This window comes from Nansenia antarctica (assembly GCF_963989245.1).
Source record: "Nansenia antarctica genome assembly, chromosome: 7".
Classification (NCBI taxonomy): Eukaryota; Metazoa; Chordata; class Actinopteri; order Argentiniformes; family Microstomatidae; genus Nansenia; species Nansenia antarctica.
In genome coordinates this window covers 44559895-44573058 of record NC_137677.1, presented here as the reverse complement: position 1 = coordinate 44573058, position 13164 = coordinate 44559895, and positions in this window count along the sequence as shown.

Genomic DNA, 13164 nt, shown 5'->3' with positions numbered 1-13164 from the left:
CTGGCAACCGTGGTAGCAAAATATGTGCATACATTACAACATCGTATCTGTTAGCCTACTGGACTGGGTTGCACCAATTTGGCGTAAGTCATTACTAAATGCAGGCATTTAGTAATTACTAAACCCCTAGTTGTTACTAGCTAGTTTCAAACTAGTTGTTTACTCATTTCGGTTGCACCACGCCAATCTTTTGCCAATCTTAGCTAGTAAATACTCAGTTTTGGTAACTGTTTTTTGTTTCTCTACTGTAACATAACCAGGTACATTAATAATAATAATAATTCACAATAATTACAATTTACAATACAAATACAACAATTGGGGGTCCCTCAAAAGAAATGTCAAGATCAACCACCAAGCCCTCATTCTGACCCAGGAAAAACCCTGGTATGTACTGTATAACATGATAGCCATCTATGAGCAATGCACTGTGTATAAGATGATGATCAAGGGTCTTTCTGCTGCTGACCAAGGGGCTAAGTCCTGTTGATAGGGCCCATTTTTCTTTTAGAGTCTGTAGGCTACTGTATTTGGTTATTAAGATTTCATAAATATGATATATTGTCTGAATTTTTTTCTTGTTTTATAAAATGTTAATTATTTTAATTTCTTGCGCTGGTTTATTATGAACAACATGTAAAATTGCAGGAAACTAGCACAAATAATTGGGTGGGAGAGAGGGGCCGCCACTGCCAAAACGCTTTTGGCTCGCTCCACCGCCAAAAAAATCTCACTCCAAACTTTTGGTGAAACTTGTCAGCCCTGCACACATTGATTTCATTTTGGCACAAATATGCCGTATTTTTGCATTATATTTTGTGTTACACATGTATTGCATTCCGATGTGTGTATTGCATTTGAATGTGGCACGATCTGCCCTCCATAGAAACTAATGCAGTAACTTTGATATAAAAACGGATGAAGATCAAGTATTAGTATGGACTCATACCTGTCAACCCTCCCGTTTTCCCGGGATTCTCCCGTATTTACCTTTATTTCCCACTGTGCTCCCGTTTAAATATTTTCCCATAAATCTCCCGTTTTTTAAACCTATAATATAATATAATTTAACACTTAATTGTTGGACGTTGTCGCATGCGCACAATCGTTATATCCATGTCGGAGTTGACTTGTTTCCTCTCGTTTCTTGGGCTGCGTTCGTAATTTTGCTCTGAGAGCACCGGAACGCACACTAGGTGCAACGTCATAAAGGGACCACGTCATTTGATTGGACAAGAGGCATTCCATGAGTGGTGATCAGATTTCCAGAGCGTATTTACGAACGCAGCCTCGGTTATCTCCGTTTTGAAATTATCGCTGGTAGTATTGCGCCGCTCTTTTCCCATTGACATCATGGTGTCAAGTAATGTATAAATCAATGTGCTGAATTGATATGCCCTTTTGTGTTTTCATGTATATATATGCAGGGATGTTCAAAGTATTTTACTTTCAACCAGGTATCTGATTCTGATCACCTGTAGTCACTTACTTAATCATAGGAACTAGTTAAACATGTAGATAATGGAAAAGAAGCCTCAATTTAACTCTCTTCCTTTGTTCTCCCTTTTCTTCTTCCCCCTTTCTTCCCCGTAACAGACTATCGTGCACCTTGCCCAACCTTATCAGACTACTGTGCACCTTGCCCAACCTTACCAGACTACTGTGCACCTTGACCCGCGTGGGAAAGTGCGCACTTCTCTGTCAATACTGGAGCTTATATTCACTTCTCTGTCAATACTGGAGCTTATATTCACTTTTCTGTCAATACTGGAGGTTATATTCACTTTTCTGTCAATACTGGAGGTTATATTCACTTTTCTGTCACTACTGGAGGTTATATTCACTAACAAATCCAGATGCGGGGTTTGGTGGGTTTGCTCCTCTGCGTTCACAGCGCATCTGCAGGTCAGTGAGCTACAACACATTTAATACATGGACATGCTGCTGTTTTACACTTGTTCTGCCTCTTCACTGAAGACTAAAGCACTTCGCTCGACAAAACTACGTTTCGATGATGTTTGCAGTATCAAATCATGGGCCTGTTTGACCTTCCTTCAGTTATTACATAATGAAATTCAGTCAAATTAAAATATAAAGTAATGACTCAAATGTAATGAATACGTCTGTGTGTCACATTTTGGTTGAACGCGTAGGACACAAACAACGACTCCACCAATGACAGAAGCCTTCATGTTTCAGGAGGGCGAGGAGAGCTGGCCAGGACGCCTTGAATGACTGATAGGCCGGTAGAACAAGAGAATGGGATACTTTGAATAATATATTAGTTTATAAGCGGGTGATAATAACATTATTGCATTACAATTGTCAACATTTGAATGTTGTCAACTACGAAGGGGATGTTTACTAGAACATGGAAATGCAAATAATCACCTTATTGCATTACAGTTGTCATATTGACTCAAATAATGCAAGCAAAAGTGGAAAATGAAAATGCTATTGTGGGATTGCATAGTAATTTTCACTTTAGAATGAACTTTTGAATTTTGTCAGTTACAAAGCAACGCATGATTTTGAAAATGAAATGTCAAATGGCTTTGCATTATCATTTTAATATTGCCTGCGAATGTACGAATGCATGCAAAAGTGGAACATGCAATTGCAATCTCAAATTGCATTAACATTTGAATTAAGTCCACTACATGCTTCCATATCAGACATCCAACTGCCACGCCACACCGTTGAACACAGAAGATCGGACATAAAATAATGAACGCACTCCACACTGTCCTTGTAAATTGTAGAAAAATTAAAACAGTTTATTGTCCATAATCCAAAGTAATCCAATATCCATACAAAAAGACAAAAGTAACGGTAAGGTGTGAGATCAAAGAACAGCCTGAGCTGGTCAAAACAATGTTGTTCTCAAAATAACCTGTTTGCATTGGCCCAGGTGCAACTAATCTGTCTACCTAAATACACCTGGGCCTATGCTGTCACCTCACCACGTCACAATCAATTAGGCATAAAACACTTGTTATAATGTGAGCATTATACCTAGGATTTATATTGAGATGCAATATCTATGTTTTCCCACCAGGAGGAGTTATGGGTTAAAGGGATAGTATTTCTAGGACTACAGATATGTAGGCAGGATGTGTTTCCGTATCCGGTATTCAGAGATAGCTTTACAGGTGCGCAGTGTAAGACGCACAGACATGTATGTATGACTCCATGCTCCCGTTCTATATAAAGTACAAACCGAAAGGACATCAAGCGTCATGTGGCTTTATTACGTTTAAAGGTTACCACATATTTTTGGCGACGAGGATAAACTGGATTTTCGACGAGTCGTCCCGGTTTTGTCTTTGTTAGTGTGAGCTAGGCTAACGGTAGCTAGCTGGACAGCTAACGGATGAGCAACGCTGGCAGTGGTACTGCAGAGGATTCGCTCGTGGACGACTGGACGGGGAAGCATCGGAGGAAGAGCTGAGTGAGGAAGAGGAGCCTCGCGTTCAGATGGCTACCTTCGGGACCATCAGTGAGTTTGTGGAGGCAAACGAAGACTGGACAGAGTATGAGGAAAGGCTGGGACACTTTTTCTCTGCAAATGGAATTAATGAGGAGGCTAGGAAGCGCTCCATTCTCCTGAGTGTGTGTGGGGCAAAGACTTATTAAGCTAATAAGGAATTTAGCCACACCACAGAAACCGGGGGAAATTCCATACGTGGACCTAGTCAAGCTCGTGGGGAACCACCACAATCCACGACCTTCTGTGATAGTTCAACGTTTTAAATTTCACAGTCTGTTCAGGAAGACAGGTCAGTCTGTAGCCAATTTTGTAGCCGAGCTACGTCAGCTGTCGGAGCATTGTGAATTTGGGGCAGTGTTGGATGACATGCTCCGTGACAGGTTAGTTTGCGGCATTAGTAATGACCCCATACAGCGCCGCCTGCTGGGGGAAGCCCCACCACTGACTTTCAAAAAGGCCCTGGAGATTTCCCAAGGTATGGAGATGGCTGCTAACAATGCTAAAGACATACAGAGAGGGAGTGGGTTGTCGCAGACAGCGACAGTGCACCAAGTCAGGAGGGATCATACCCATAAAGAGACTGGTAAAAATGAGAGTTTCGAAAAAAGGGTGGAATGTTTTCGGTGTGGAGGATCACATTATGCAAATGACTGCAGATTTAAAGAGACTGTTTGCCATAATTGTAATAAAAAGGGACACCTAGCAAAGAAGTGCAGGAGTTCAAAAGACCATAAAATGAGCAAGGGCAAGCCTTGGCAGGGGAAACCTAGACAGGCTCAGGCAGACACACACCACCTGGAAGAAGCAGACGAAGAGGCAGCGTGTGCATACAACATGTTCGGAGTGGAGACAGATGAGGAGCCACCTGAACCCTATTATGCCACTGTCACTGTCAGGGGACAGGACGTAAAGTTTGAGATTGACTCAGGGGCTACTGCATCGGTCATCAGTGAGGAGACCTACAGGAAGACATGGGGGTCTAACCTACCGCCCATCAGCCCATCAAAGCTGAGACTCAGGACATATACAGGTCAGCCCATACCGCTTATAGGAGTGCTATATGTGGACATTTCAGCAGAGAACCAGAAGGCAAAAGCCAGGCTGGTGATAGCTAAGGGCAGGGGACCAAGTCTTTTGGGCCGTGATTGGCTAAGGAAAATTAAACTCAACTGGCATGACGTTAAGTATGTGCACACAACAGACACGACAGTGGATATACTGCATCGATACAGTGATGTTTTCAGGGACGAGCTGGGCACACTGAAGGGGGTAACCGTGAAACTCCATGTTGACCCTGAGGCCGCCCCACGGTTTTTCAAGCCAAGGTCGGTGCCCTATGCCATGAAGGTCAAAGTGGAGGAGGAGCTGGAACGTTTACAGAAGCAAGGCATCATTGAACCCGTCCAGTTTTCAAGGTGGGCGGCTCCCATTGTCCCAGTCCTGAAAGAAGACAAAACAGCAAGGATATGTGGAGACTACAAGGTGACGGTAAATCAGGTCGCTAGGCTGGAGGAGTATCCACTACCAAGGGTGGATGACCTGTTTGCAACCTTGTCAGGGGGTAAGCTTTTCACAAAGCTAGACATGAGCCATGCATACCAGCAACTGCAGCTGGACGAAGAGTCAAAAGAATATGTCACAATTAACACTCACAAGGGCTTATTCAAATATAATCGCCTTGTGTTTGGGGTGGCATCCAGCCCCGCCATTTTCCAAAGAACAATGGACACATTGTTACAGGGTATTCCGCACGTAGCGGTATATCTCGATGATATCCTCATCACGGGGGCCACGGAGGCGGAGCATCTGGCTAACCTAGAGCAGGTGCTGAAACGACTCTCAAACGCAGGACTGCGTTTGAAACGTGCCAAGTGTGTGTTCCTGGCACCGAGCGTGACCTACCTGGGACACAGGATCACAGCACAGGGGCTCAGCCCTTTGGAAGACAAGGTGAGAGCCATAAAAGAGGCCCCAAGCCCAAAGAGTGTCCATGAACTGAGATCGTTTTTGGGCATGGTGAATTATTATGGCAAGTTTCTGCCGGATCTTTCAAAGGTGTTGGCCCCGCTGTACAAGCTACTGCATATTGACACTAAGTGGGAGTGGAGTGGAGAGCAGCAGAGAGCTTTTAAGGAAGTGAAAGAGCTTCTCCAGTCCGCAAAGCTGCTCGTTCACTATGACCCAGACAAAGAAATCATCGTCTCGTGTGATGCCTCGCCTTATGGAGTCGGAGCAGTGCTCTCACACATAATGGAGGATGGGGCTGAGAAGCCTGTTGTTTTTGCTTCACGTACCCTGACAGCCGCGGAAAAAGGGTATTCACAGTTCGATAAAGAAGGTCTAGCTGTTGTTTTTGCTGTGAAACGTTTCCATCAATACCTGTATGGACGGGCATTCACTATTACGACGGACCATAAACCTCTGATGAGTCTGTTCAGTGAGACAAAATGCATCCCACCGCTGGCCTCAGCCAGGATACAGCGTTGGGCTCTCACACTGTCAGCCTACCAGTACACTATAGTGTTCAAAGCGGGTAAGGATAACGCAAATGCCGACGCGCTGAGTCGACTGCCGTTACCAGAGACACCCTCTGCTACATATGTGCCTCCAGAGACTGTGTTTTCATTGGAGAGGCTAGCAGAGACACCTATAAAAGCGACACAAATCAAACAGTGGACAGAGAGGGACCCGGTCCTGTCTCGAGTCAAGACCTTCCTTTTGCAAGGTTGGCCCAGTGTCGTGGAGGGAGAGGAACTGAGGCCTTATGCTAAACGCAAGACAGAACTGAGCCTGCAGGACGGCTGCATCTTCTGGGGGTCGAGGGTCATCGTACCTTCCCCAGGCCGGTCACAAGTTGTGGAGGAGATACATGAGACTCATCCAGGAGTGTCCCGGATGAAAAGCCTTGCGAGATCTTACGTCTGGTGGCCAAGAATGGACGATGATCTGGAGAGCAAGGTGAAATCATGCACACAGTGTCAGACAAATCAGAACAATCCACCGCCAGCCCCGTTGCACCCATGGGAGTGGCCAGACCGCCCCTGGTCTAGGCTGCATGTGGACTTTAGGTAGACGACTCTGAGGCTAGAATGAGAGGAAGGAACCACATTGAACCAGTTGTTAATGAAGGGTCTGGTGAGAAAGGTGACCATACCAGACCAAGTTTGGAACTGATCTTCTCTTCTCTGATCTTCTCTTTTCCTAGATTTTTAGTATGTCTTTTAGCATGCCTAGAGGTACCAAAATCAATTGGAAAAACCTTTTGTAGCAATTTTTGGGGGGTTAGTTCTCTTTCTTTTTCTTTTTTTTTCATATATTGACCCGTCAAGATGCATGTCCTGTCTGGGAGAGGTCAAGACATGCCAAGAAACTTGACCCGGCATTGAACAACACCTGCCGCCTGATCACTGGCTGCCTGAAACCCGCCAACACAAGCAACCTGCGTCTCCTCGCTGGCATCGCCCCGGCTGGTATTAGACGGGAAGTTGCCAGACGGGAAGTTGCCAGACGGGAAGTTGCCAGCCGAGTGGAGAAAACCAAAGCCACCAGTGATGAACGCCGTCCCCTCCATGGATGCCGCCGTCCGGCCCAACGGCTGAAGTCAACATCTTGAGAAGAAACAGGAATCCAACTCTGGATGGAAAAGCTTGAGAATGACCCTCTTCCAACTGCCATGGGAACACCCCCCACTGAAGCCCCTCCCCCTGGCCCAGAAGCACCATGGGAACACCCCCCACTGAAGCCCCTCCCCCTGGCCCAGAAGCACCATGGGCTCAGTGGAAAACTCTCAACCGCCTCAGAAGGAGAACAAGACTGGCCCAACCACCTGTGAGTGTGGAGGAGCAGCCCATACTATGCAGCACTGCCTTGTCTGCCCTCGACTACGCAACCCCTGCAGCTCAATAGACCTGGCAGTGTTCAACTAAAACGTGAAATAATACATAATAATATAATAAATAAAATAAATAGATAAATAAATAAAAAAGAAAGTAAATAAATACTAAAAAAAGACAAATAAATAAGAAAGAAAGAAAATAAATTATAAAGAGAAAAATAAAGAAAGAAAATAAATAATGAAGAAAGAAAGAAAATAAGAAAGAAAGAAAGAAAATAAATAAGAAAGAAAGAAAGAAAAATAAATAAAGAAAAATAAATAAATTAAATTAATACGAAAGAAAGAAATGGGAAACTGTCATATAACCACCACGCTTCAGAGAAACGAAAAGAAGTAGAAGTACTATGGGTGGCATCGGATAGTGGTAAAACACTGTGTTATCTCCTGGACAGAATCCAAAAAGAAACAATTGAATTGGATGGCTAGAATCAGTGGGGTTTTCACTAATTCATCATACATTTCTTAATATAATTCTATATATATAATAATTCTTCTTAATATTAATCCTTTGTTGCTTTGTTTGTTTTGTCCACCAATTAGTGGCTGCATCGCATCTTCAATCTTCAGAAGCTTTCAGTCTGGGGAAGACGACAGAAAGACAGAAGTGGAGAGATAATTAGCCAAAGGACTCTCACATAGACACTTGACAACATTAGACAACCAACTTTTTTGTTGTTGTTGTTGTTGTTGTTGTTGTTGTTGTTGTTGAGCCAAACACCTCAACAAGCCCCTCATACTCAACAGTCTTGGTCACATTTTATATAAATTAAAGAACATGTGTGTTTGAAATGTCTGTGCATCGTCCTTCCAACCTGTATTTCTCACCTCAACTTTCTTTTCTCCTCCTTCTGCGTCTTGGCGCTCTTCTTCTCTGCTTTTTCCTCCTGGAACCTATTCCATCGGTCCTCCCTCTTTTCTCTCTTCCTCTCGTTCTCTATGAGCTTCTTCCTCTTCCCCTGCTCTCGTGTGGCACGGGTGATCAGGCCGTTGTTGACTATTGAGGCTAAGAAGCCCCCAGCCGTGTCAGGAAGTGACAGAGAGAGAAAAGACAAGACAATATCCAATGGTACGAAGTTTAGAATAGAATACAACATCTACAACAAAACATTGACAGTAACTGACTTGTTTTTTTTTTCAGAGAGAAATTGCTAATTGTCTGGACTTACACAGGAGGCGGACGTTCTGACCCTCCTCCTCCTCTCTCCTGAAGGTCCTCTCGATCTTCTGCTGGTTGTGTTCCTTGAGCTTCCTGTTAAAGAAGTTGAAGCCTCTTCTCATCACACTCTTGTCTTTCTTTTCAACGGGACACCCCTGAAGATCACCCTCCGTGATCTCCTCTTCTCCATCCTCGCTATCAGTATCAGGTTGTTGTGGTTGGAGTCTGTCTAACTCTTCTTCCTGTCTGGCCTTGAGATACATCTCTTCATGCTGTTTAACCAGCTCCTCCTCCTTATCGATTTTGGCATTTTTCTTGGCTGCTTTTTCCCTCCGGAACTTATTCCATTCGTCCTCCCTCTTCTGTCTGTTCCTCTCCCTCTTTAAGAGCTCGGCTCTCTTCTCCTGCTCTCGCTCGGCCCGGGTGCACGACGAGATTAAGCCCCCAGACGTGGGGATACCTGGCAGAGAAAAGGACGATATCCAAAGGTACGAAGTTTAGAATAGAATAGAACACCTAACAAAACGTTGACAGTAACTGATCAGAGAAATTGCTAATTGTCAGGCCTTGCTGTTGTAACTTTATAGGTTACATGATTGATTAATATGTTACATTATTGATTGACAGTTAAAAGAGAATAGATTGATTAATATGTTACATGATTGATTGACAGTTAAAAGAGATTGATTAATATGTTACATGATTGATTGATAGTTAAAAATAAGTACATTTCTGTTGTATTAACCAAATGGGTAATCATATAAGTTGACCGTTTGTTGTTTTTTGAGAAATACGAATTGTACATTGAATTGAAAGTGAATATCTAATAGCTCGTTTTATTGAAAAGAAAGTGATCACAAGTGTATGTCTGCAGATTTGAATATAAAGAACCTTTCGCTTGATATCACCAGTCCTAGCCATCATTTAGGCCATATAGTGTATAGAAGTATAGAAGTTCACATAATAGATACTGTACATTCTCAGATGTCTACCGATCACTTATCCCCCTATTTTTATTTATATCCCCCCCTATTTATGTCTCATTCTTGTTTTGTTTTTTATATTAGGACTGTGTTTGTTTGTTAGAACCTAGGGTTTGCATTTGAATTTTGTTGTACCTGTCACAATGACAATAAAGATCATTTTCTCTGTGCACCACATGTACAAAAGAAGAGATTTGGTGAGGCTGCATTCTCATTTTATGCACCCAAATTGTGGAATTCACTGCCAGTTTACATTAGGGATGCAACTTCAGCAAATGTTCAAGTCAAGACTAAAAACCCATCTTTTTAATATTGCCTTTAAATGACAAAATAATTAAATGATGATTATATAATGATTGGAGCACTTTGAGCTGCAACGTTTGCAGGAAAAGTGCTATACAAATAAAAAGTTGTTATTATTATTATTATTCATTCATTCATTCATTTCAGAAGGTAGAAATACTACACTTACGTTGGATGTAGGTATCGTCACCCTCCTCCTCCTCCCTCTGGTAGGTCCTCTGAATCCTCTGGAGATTGTCCTCCTTCTGCTTCTCATTAATGAAATTGAAGGCTCTTCTCCTGATGCTCTTGTCTTTCTGTGCCTCCATTACATTTCCCTCTTTCTCAGGGGTTTTCTTTTTTTCATCCTCCATTGCCCTGTTGTTTTGCTCTTCCAACAGTTTCATCTGTTGCTCCTCCTTCTGGATTCTCTCTCTCTCTAACTGTTCTTCTTTTTCTAGTTCTTGCCTCTTTTTCTGCTGTTCAGCAACCTTCTTCTTCTCCTCCTGCTCCGCCCTTAGTTGTGTCTCCTCTCTCTCCCTCTCTATTATTTGTTCTTGTTCTCTTTTTGATCTAATAATAATAATCTCTTGTTGTCTAGCCCTCCTCCTCTCAGTGAGCTGTTGTTTCTCCTCTCTATGCACTCTGTCTCTCTCTAACTGTCTCTGCTCTTCTTGCTCCATCTGTCTTTTTCTAGTCGCAGCCCGCTTTTCGGCTTTCGTCCTTTCCTCCTCTCTCTCCATCTCTATCATTAGTTCTTCTTCTCTTTTCAATCTAACGATCTCTCTCTTCCTTTCCTCCTCTCTCTTCCTCTCTGTTTCATGTTCCTCCTCTCTCTGCTTTTTTGTTCGAGCAACCTCTTTTAGTTTTTCTTCCTCTTCCTTCTGTTTCTCCTTTTCCTTGTGTATTCTCTCTTCCTCTACCTTTCTTCTCCTCTCCATTTCTATTTCTCTAATTTCCAGGAACATCCGCTGTTTTGCTGGCATCTTCTTCTCCTCTTTGTCTCTCACCAGAGTTACCTGGTTTCTCTGCTCTTCCTCATCCTCTCTCTGTCTTCTCGTCCTCTCCAACGCAGCCTGCTTTTTGGATTTCTTCCTTTCCTCCTCTCTCTGCTTTTTTGCTCCAGCAACCTCTTTTAGTTTTTCTTCCTCTTCCTTCTGTTTCTCATTTTCCTTGTGTAATCTCTCTTCCTCTACCTTTCTTCTCCTCTCCATTTCTATTTCTCTAATTTCCAGGAACATCCGCTGTTTTGCTGGCATCTCCTTCTCCTCTTTGTCTCTCACCAGGGTTACCTGGTTTCTCTGCTCTTTCTCTTCCTCATCCTCTCTCTGTCTTCTCGTCCTCTCCAACGCAGCCTGCTCAACCTCTTTTAGTTTTTCTTCCTCTTCCTTCTGTTTCTCCTTTTCCTTGTGTATTCTCTCTTCCTCTACCTTTCTTCTCCTCTCCCTTTCTATTTCTCTAATTTCCAGGAACATCCGCTGTTTTGCTGGCATCTCCTTCTCCTCTTTGTCTCTCACCAGGGTTACCTGGTTTCTCTGCTCTTCCTCATCCTCTCTCTGTCTTCTCGTCCTCTCCAACGCAGCCTGCTTTTTGGATTTATTCCTTTCCTCCTCTCTCTTCCTCTCCATTTCTTGCTCCTCCTCTCTCTGCATTCTCTCTCTCCCTAAATGTTTTTCTTTCTCTAGTTCTTTCCTCTTTTTCTTCAGCTGTTCAGCAACCTTCTTCTTCTCCTCCTCTTCCTCCTCCTGGTTTTTCTCTGTCTCTGCCTGGATGGTCCCCCACTCTCTTCTCTTTTGTATCTGTCTCTCACAATAGTTCTTAACTGTCTCTTCAGGCTTTTCAGCTTTCTTCCTTTCCTCCTCCTCCTCCTCCTCCTTTCTCTTCCTCTCCATTTCTTGTTCCTCCTCTCTCTGCATTCTGTCTCTCTCTAACTGTTTTTGCTTTTCTTGCTGCATCTGTCTTTTTCTAGTTGCAGCCTGCTTTTCGGCTTTTGTCCTTTCCTCCTCTCTCTCCATCTCTATAATTTGTTCTTCTTCTCTTATCAATCTATCGATCTCTTCCTCCTCCTCCTTTCTCTTCCTCTCCATTTCTTGTTCCTCCTCTCTCTGCATTCTGTCTCTCTCTAACTGTTTTTGCTTTTCTTGCTGCATCTGTCTTTTTCTAGTTGCAGCCTGCTTTTCGGCTTTTGTCCTTTCCTCCTCTCTCTCCATCTCTATCATTTGTTCTTCTTCTCTTATCAATCTATCGATCTCTTTCTTCCCATCCTCCTCTCTCTCCATCTCTATCATTTGTTCTTCTCTTATCAATCTATCGATCTCTTTCTTCCTTTCCTCCTCCATCTCTATCATTTGTTCTTCTTCTCTTATCAATCTATCGATCTCTTTCTTCCCATCCTCCTCTCTCTCCATCTCTATCATTTGTTCTTCTCTTATCAATCTATCGATCTCTTTCTTCCTTTCCTCCTCCATCTCTATCATTTGTTCTTCTTCTCTTATCAATCTATCGATCTCTTTCTTACCTTCCTCCTCTCTCTCCATCTCTATCATTTGTTCTTCTCTTATCAATCTATCGATCTCTTTCTTACTTTCCTCCTCTCTCTCCATCTCTATCATTTGTTCTTCTCTTATCAATCTATCGATCTCTCTCTTCCGTTCCTCCTCCTCCTTTCTCTTCCTCTCCATTTCTTGTTCTGCCTCTCTCTGCATTCTCTCTCTCTCTAACTGTTTTTCTTTCTCTAGTTCTTTCCTCTTTTTCTTCAGCTGTTCAGCAACCTTCTTCTTCTCCTCCTCTTCCTCCTCTCTCTGTCTTGCAATCTCTCTCTTCCTCTCCATTTCTTGTTCTGCCTCTCTCTGCATTCTCTCTCTCTCTAACTGTTTTTCTTTTTCTAGTTCTTTCCTCTTTTTCTTCAGCTGTTTAGCAACCATCTCCTTCTCCTCCTCCTCTTCCTCCTCTCTCTTCCTCTCCATTTCTTGTTCTGCCTCTCTCTGCATTCTCTCTCTCTCTAACTGTTTTTCTTTCTCTAGTTCTTTCCTCTTTTTCTTCAGCTGTTCAGCAACCTTCTTCTTCTCCTCCTCTTCCTCCTCTCTCTGTCTTGCAATCTCTCTCTTCCTCTCCATTTCTTGTTCTGCCTCTCTCTGCATTCTCTCTCTCTCTAACTGTTTTTCTTTTTCTAGTTCTTTCCTCTTTTTCTTCAGCTGTTTAGCAACCATCTCCTTCTCCTCCTCCTCTTCCTCCTCTCTCTTCCTCTCCATTTCTTGCTCCTCCTCTCTCTGCATTCTCTCTCTCCCTAACTGTTTTTCTTTCTCTAGTTCTTTCCTCTTTTTCTTCAGCTGTTCAGCAACCTTCTTCTTCTCCTCCT